The 7,618-nt window shown below is 38.6% G+C and overlaps 1 long non-coding RNA gene across 1 annotated transcript in view; it reads left to right on the top strand.

Moving 5' to 3' along the window:
* Positions 1 to 5,155, top strand: part of LOC116981046 — a 10,396-nt gene extending 5,241 nt beyond the window's left edge. The window contains exons 3-4 of the long non-coding RNA XR_004414147.1: positions 4,337 to 4,416; positions 4,706 to 5,155. This is a non-coding gene — a long non-coding RNA (uncharacterized LOC116981046). The remainder of the gene's footprint in view (positions 1 to 4,336; positions 4,417 to 4,705) is intronic.
* Positions 5,156 to 7,618: the final 2,463 nt, after the last annotated feature.

Genomic DNA, 7,618 nt, shown 5'->3' with positions numbered 1-7,618 from the left:
TGAGAGTTTTACATCCATAATTGCTCTTTTTTTTTAATGCTGTCTATTTCCTTGAGTATTCCTGCACGCAAAGTTGTAATGTAATCAAAATAGCAGTTTGCTAAACTTAGCAGAGGATAGAAATATTTCAGCAAAACATATTTACAGCAGTGGTGAAACAACCAGGATTTGCAACCAGTATATTGTTGCATTTGTGCTGAGAATATTTTTTTTAAATACCTGAATTTTTTCCACATACCCTCTATTAGAATCTACCACTGGTCATATTAAAGTCTGATTTTTTTTAAAAAGAATAGTTTGATAACAATTTAAAACCAAATATTATTAATCATTTAATAGAATTGTACAATCAATACAAGCTGATAACCTTATAGGAAAATCTCATTCTAATGTGTTGAAAATATCATACTAACATAACAATTTCACAATACACATGTTCCTTATTCCCTCTTCACTTTCTTCTCCCGAATGTATTTAATTTTATTTTTAATCAAGTCACAATAGTTGAGAATTTATTTCCAGTTCTGGGGAGTCCTAAATTTTAAATGACTGATCTCTTACTTTTTATTCCTTCCTCCATCCTTCATTACTGTGTGTCCTTTTGTCAGTTAATATTAGAGTGCAATTTGTGTCGATTTTGCTGGTGCAGTGTAAATTGATTGTTGTGCCAGTAAAAAAAATGTAAAGGGATAAAAAGATTCTTTATGGACAGATTATATTCAGGTGAATTAAGTATACTTGTAGAATTGATGCAGATTACATGTATTAGTACACTTAACACTGCACATTAATTTTAATCCTACACTTTGAGGTTTGTAACAGAATCAAACCAGAACAGTGTATGGATTTAAGTGAGGAATTGAAGAATCTTTTGTTAGCTTGTGAAGAATGAAGGTGCAGGAGACTCCACTGATGTTCCCCAGGGTTTTGTGTCCAGAATATCATCAGGCAGCTTTTGACAAGCCGCTGAGGAATCTTAGGCTAAGATAGAATGGATCTGCCTCGATATTTCTACCAATCCAGAGGTGAACTGAGACAGTCAAACCACTTTGTTCCCTAAATTATTCAAGCTGGCTACATATCTTGTGGAACTCATGAAGCTCGAGTAACTGTACAATAAAAAACAGCGCGGGTCTTCGGCTGAAGAAGTCATGTCTCAGTGCAGCAGAAGGAGGAAAATCAGGTCTGTTGGTTTGAAACAGGAAGGATGCAGAGTTGAGATAAAATTTGTTCAGTTTGCATCGCCTAGTTTCAGCCATATTTTCAAGGTTTTTTATTTTCCTGACAGTGAATCTGCACGTTTGGTAATGTTCCAGATGAGCAAATGGACAAACATGTTGTTATCATCAACAAAGCTGCTGATGGTGAAAAACTGAAATAAAAACAGACAATTCTGGAGACTCTCAGCTGGTCAGGCAGCCAGTGTGGAGTGGAAGGAGCATCGGAGATAACATTTTACATTATTTAAGTAATGCCTTTCGTAACCTCATCCCATCAAGTCAATGTGTTGTTTATAATGAATTAACACTGCTGTGATGCATGAGATATAAAGGGTGACTTGTGTACAAGTAGTTTCCAACAAGATCAATGTTTTAATAAATATATAGTTTGCTTTATAGCTTTTATGTTGGGTAGGAATGTATTTGCTGAGATACAAGGTTGGTAGGTGTGGAAGTGAACATTATTCTGCTCTGCCTTGAGTTACAGGGATAGACAGACAGACAGACAGACAGACAGACAGACAGACAGACAGACAGACAGACAGACAGACAGACAGACAGACAGACAGACAGACAGACAGACAGACAGACATCACCAGAAATACTCCATCATCACTGCATTCACAAACTGATGAAGAAGGTGGAAAGATATCTTACAATCTGAATTCCTCTATTTTGTCTGATGTCACAAAGAAAATATATTACACCTGGAGGAACAATATCTATTAATATTCCCCCCACATTTGAAATTTGCACTGGAAAATGGAAAATACTAGAAATTCTGTGTCAGGTAGCATCAATGTGAAGATTGAGGAGCATAATTTTGGTCTCCATTGTTTTCCTGTAATTTTGACAACATCCTCTTTTCCAGTTCTGTTAAGAAAATGTTGTTCTTCTCACTGGCCCTGTAACCTCTCATGTAAAGAGTAGGTATGTTGCAAAGCCTACCTGAAGCGTCTTTGAAAATCTGCCGCTGCGGGTGTGCGCGATTTTGGCGCCGTTTAGAGGGGGCGGGTTTAAAACGCGATTTTCTCTAGGCTGTTCAAATCGAAGATGTTCAGCCTAGTTAATTATTAACGAAAAATCGCTGGAAGACCCCGTCGCAAAAGCTATTATTAGTTTTAAAGGCCTCGTATAATAGTTATAGTAGTTTAAAAATCAATCTCTAAACCCGCGACCGCCAGCAACCGCAGGGTCTCATAGAGCAAATATCTGAAGGTAGGCTGTATATTTTTACATTAAAAAGGGCTTCTAAAGATCCCTTTATACAAAGTTTAATATTGCGAGTAGCTCATTTTGGGCCCATTATATCCCGCAGTATTTTTCTCGGCATTTGGGGCACAAATCTACCGCAATGTGAATGTTCTAAACCAGCGCGTTCCACAGGGACCCACTAGAAAGCTGATTTAAATGGGCATTTATTTACAGCAATTGAACACTAAATTCCTTCCATTTGGTCTATAAATTAATGTAAATGAGATTTAAAAATCATGTTTTATTGTGAATTATTTGTGAATATTATTTGGACATTTAGGCTATTTAAAAATGTTAATCATTTATTAAGAAATGGATAGATGTTTAGATCTAGTAATTGAAGTCTGAAATTAGCTACAATTAGGTAACTAACTAATTATATGCTTTAATTTCAGGTCATCCAAGTAAGATTATTTTATATTTGTTTCAGAATGCTTCAATCTATGATAACTGAAAATTTCATTCAGTTCTCTTAATTTTTAAGAAAGTTATGGGCTTTTGACTGTTCACGATCACAGCTTTTTTGTTATGTCCATAGAAAATCAATAGGGAACAAGATGCTCATTTCCGAGTATGAAAATGGCCATAACTTTTTAAATACTTGAGATATGAAAGTGAATTAGGTGTCAAATTAAACTTATTTTTATGCTTTATCTGATGGGATAAATTACAGACTTGATTTTTTAAATCTCAAAATTTTGTAACATTGCTATAAAGAGCATTGGAAATAATCAGGAGTGTAGAGATTAGCGAGATGCTTCCAAATATATTACGTATCACCACAACCTTTCCACAAATGTTAACACACACTCTGTCACAAAATAATCCGCCTCATTGGTGACCCTCGGACTATCTTTGATCAGACTTTACCGGCTTTGCCTTCCACTAAATGCTATTCCCTTATCGCGTATCTAAACACAGTAAATGGCTCAATTGCAATCACATATTGTCTTTCTGCTGACTGGATAGCATGCAATGTAATAAAGCAAAGGACAATGCTTTGAGCTGTTGTGGCAAAAATAATTTGTAAAATTGGTAATTACATTTCCATTTAAAACATTAAGGGGCCTGTCCCACAGGCGATTTTTTCAGCGACTGCTGGCGATTGTCACAGTTGTAGCAGGACCCCTACGGCAATGTCTACAACAAGCTATGACAACCTCCCACCGAGTTGACATCAAGCTACGGTAAGCTACCAACAACTGGCGACTCATTAGGACGTCCACCTATGACCACACCTACAACAACCTACGACCACATAGGCGACAACCTATGATAATCAAAGTCAACCTACGTCCACCCGTGACAAGCTACGACAAGCAACGACCCTGTCGGAGACAACTGAAGACAACTGAAGACAATTCAGTCGCCGGTACCTGTTGACGTAGGTTGATGTAGGTTGATGTAGGTAGTCGCCAATGGAATTCACCGAAGTCAGCACCCGGCGACATCCAATGTCACCTGGCGACAACCTGCGTCATCCTGGTGACAACCTACGACAGCACCTACGACAGAAGAAGACAAGCTACATCAAGCCCACAGTCGCCAAAAAGTTTTGAACATTTCAAAATCCAGCGACGACCAGAAAAACGTTGCGACTCTTTGGGTGACTGAGGAGACTACTCACGACCACACAGGCGTCAACCCGTGACCATGTGCCGACAGCCTAGTCGCCTGTAGTCGCTGAAAAAATCGCCTAAGTGGGACAGGGGCTGAACTAACATCCAGAAAACCAGTTTCACTCTAATGTTGTATAGTTCTGCCTGAACTTGTATTTCGCTTTAATAACCTAACACACTTGCTGTGCAGTTTCATTCTTTGACTTAACATCACCACATTTATTTTTCCCTTTTTTTCTTCAGATTTCTGGAAGATGAAAAGCAAATGCTCAATTATCAGCAAGAACATCGGTATATTTGTTTTGCTCAAGCATACTGTTAAGGTGATAGTAAATACTGGAAACATCATCAACAATAACATGAAGGGAAGATAGATGCAAAAAGCTGGAGTAATTCAGCAGGTCAGACAGCATTTCAGGAGAAAAAATAATCTCTTCAGAAGAAGGATCTCAACCCGAAATGTCGCCTATTCCTTTTCTCCAGAGATACTGTCTGACCTGTTGAGTCACTCCAGCATATTGTGTCTATCTTCGGTTTAAACCAGCATCTGCAGTTCCTTCCTACAAATAACACAAAGGGTCCACAATGATGTCTGTCTATTTCCATCCACAGATGCAGTCTGACCTCCCTGAGTTCGTCCAGCAGTTTGTTTTTTACTTAAGATTCGGTCTCTCGTGTCTGTACAACATGGATCAGGCCACCTGCCATAGTTGGCCAAAAGAAACAGTCTTTCATCTTGACAAATACTCAAAGGATTTTTGTCCCATCCTCCAACCAAGTAAACTGAGGTGGCTGATTTAACTGCCGTGGATCACTGTCAAAGCAGGATGAACCTGATAATCATATTATGCACAGAACATTGTTGAAATAAATATGGTTAAACAGGTTATTCAGCTTTCCCCTCTGCTTGCAATGAAAGTCTCTAAAAAATGTGTTGGAATGTTCCAATTTATTTATTCTCCCGCAAGGACCTGGAGTTTACTTTATTTCAGAGGCAAGGCTATTTTATGTTGTGTCGCTTTTCGCATTTGAACGGAAATAAAAGTTTCCCTCACTATCTCACGTCTTACCCCACCTCCCAACATATTCAACACCAAACACAGATGAAAGGTCATTGACCTGAAATGTTAACTCAATTTCTCTCTCCACAAATACAGCTGAGTATTTCCAACTATATTTTCTTCACCGCTGGAGAGAAGGAATGGGTGACGTTTTGGTTCGAGGCCTTGACCCGAAACGTCATCCATTCCTTCTCTCCAAAGATGCTGCCTGTCCCGCTGAGTTACTCTAGCTTTTTGTTTCTATCTTCGGTTTAAACCAGCATCTGCAGTTCCTTCTTACGCAATATTTTCTTCACACCGAATTGTCAATTCTCCTCAACTTGTTACAATATCAAAGGATTGTAATCAAAGGGTTAGTCAGACAGGACCAGTTTTGGTGCTAATACTACACATGGTGGCTATGGTACACACATATAATCCCAATTCCCGGCTAGAGCTTGACCTATATTAATGGCCAGAAACCCAGAGCAATACACTTCTCATGGCAAAGTAAGGCACAAGACCTTTGGAGCTCACAAGTTCAAATGAAAGTCTGTAAATGTATCTAATGTTCAAAGCTTCATTTTGGCAATCGTACATTCTGGGACGGAATTTTCTGCTGCTTTTGATTAATGCAAAACCAGTTCTTTTCCGAAAGTACCTCAACCAAATAATATTTGGATTCCATCAAAGTGTACATGTAAGATGATATAGGTATTAACAAATTACTCAGAATGAGTATATATGGTTTCTTTGCAAAACATTAAATTTTTCTTCAATGCAAGTCTGTAATCCTGCAGTATTTACTATGACAATGAAAATATTGATGTATGGCACTGTCAAAAAGATATCCTGTGTGTCAGTTTTTTGTTTCGGGAGCTGGAATGCTATAAATACTGTATATACTCCAGCTACAGCACATTCCCATAATTATTGAAAACATCACCAACTAATTACAGAAAATAGCAATGGTCCAAAGTGGCCCCTAATAATCTACTTAATAGACTAGCTGTATCTGTTGTATTTCAAAGGGGGCATCGAGTCATCCACAATCTTTAGAGCTAAGCTTTATTCGGGATAATTATTGTTTCGTGAAATAATGATGAAGTTGAAAGGAATTTGTGAGATTTCCATAATTATCAATTTTTAAATTAATCATCCAGCATTATACTGAGGTTCTGAAGCCCAAAATCATTGGCTGCTATCGATACAAAACAGAACACTGCATCACTACAAGCAAAAGGTACTTCTACTGAATGAAATAGAGTGCTTAAATCACATGGGATGTTTGCAATATCAAATTGTCCAGATCACTCTTGCTTATGACAAATAATGCAGATATCACTGATTGTGGTGCTTCTACTGTGTTTTATTGGACAGTAAGTTATATCTAAAATCAAAAACACTGCAAATGCTCAAAATCTGAACTAAGACTGGAAAATGATGGAAACTCTCAGCAGGGCAGACAACATCTCTGGAAAGAGAAACAGAGGAAACATTTCGGGTCTATGACCCAAGGGTCTTCATCCTGAATCATTACTGTTTCCTTGTCAATTGTCTCTAGATGACCTATTCAGTAATTTCCCTCATTTACTGTAGTGCATTCCTTATGCCTTTTCCACAAGCACACTTCTTCAGTCAGGGAGATAAGGTGTTCAGAGTTACTGATGTTTCAGAAGTTCTGCTAATCCACTTCTATTTAACCCATTTAATACATGGAACTCTTGTAATTTGTCTCCTTCACTACTTCACCTTATTATGATAAAATACCGCTCTGAGCAATTGCATTGAGATTTTGTAAAGCTAGATTTTACCCATTTTGATGGTGCGGCATGGTGGCGCAGCGGTAGAGTTACTACCTTACAGCGCTTGCAGCGCCAGAGACCTGGGTTTGATCCCGACTATGGATTTTGTTTGCACGGAGCTTGTATGTTCTGCCCGTGAACCGCATGGCTTTGCTCCAAGATCTTCGGTTTCCTCCCACACTTCAAAGACGTACAGGTTTGCAGGGTAATTGGCTTGGTATAAATGTAAATTGTCCCTAGTGTGTGTAGAATAGTGTTAATGTGCGGGGATCGCTGGTTGGTGTGTACTTGGTGGGCCAAATGGCCTGTTTCTGCGCTGAATCTTTAAACAACCCAGGCACATATAAATTATATATCCAGGTTTTTAAAATACTGCAGTCCACATCGTTCAGCTGGTTGCACTCACCATTTTATTATTTGCCACTTAGTTCCAGACCTTCCAATTTACCTGTACATGGAATCAGACTGCCAGCAGGAAGAGGAGGTAGCTTCTGAAGAGCAGAGTTGTTGGCTGCTCCTCACCAAAATGTCCATTCAAAAAGTCTGGGATTTAGGACCATCATAAACATGTACTGCTGCTGCCTTCCTCTCTTCCATGGTTTTTCCTATGGCTAGGAAGCCTTAAAGGGCTTTCTCACTGTGCGACCTGAAGCAAGACTTAACAAGATTTAACATCGTGG

Source organism: Amblyraja radiata, chromosome 15 (assembly GCF_010909765.2).
Source record: "Amblyraja radiata isolate CabotCenter1 chromosome 15, sAmbRad1.1.pri, whole genome shotgun sequence".
In the NCBI taxonomy this organism is placed as follows: Eukaryota; Metazoa; Chordata; class Chondrichthyes; order Rajiformes; family Rajidae; genus Amblyraja; species Amblyraja radiata.
The sequence above is the reverse complement of the archived record's forward strand: the minus strand, read 5'-3'. Positions and strand labels throughout refer to the sequence as shown.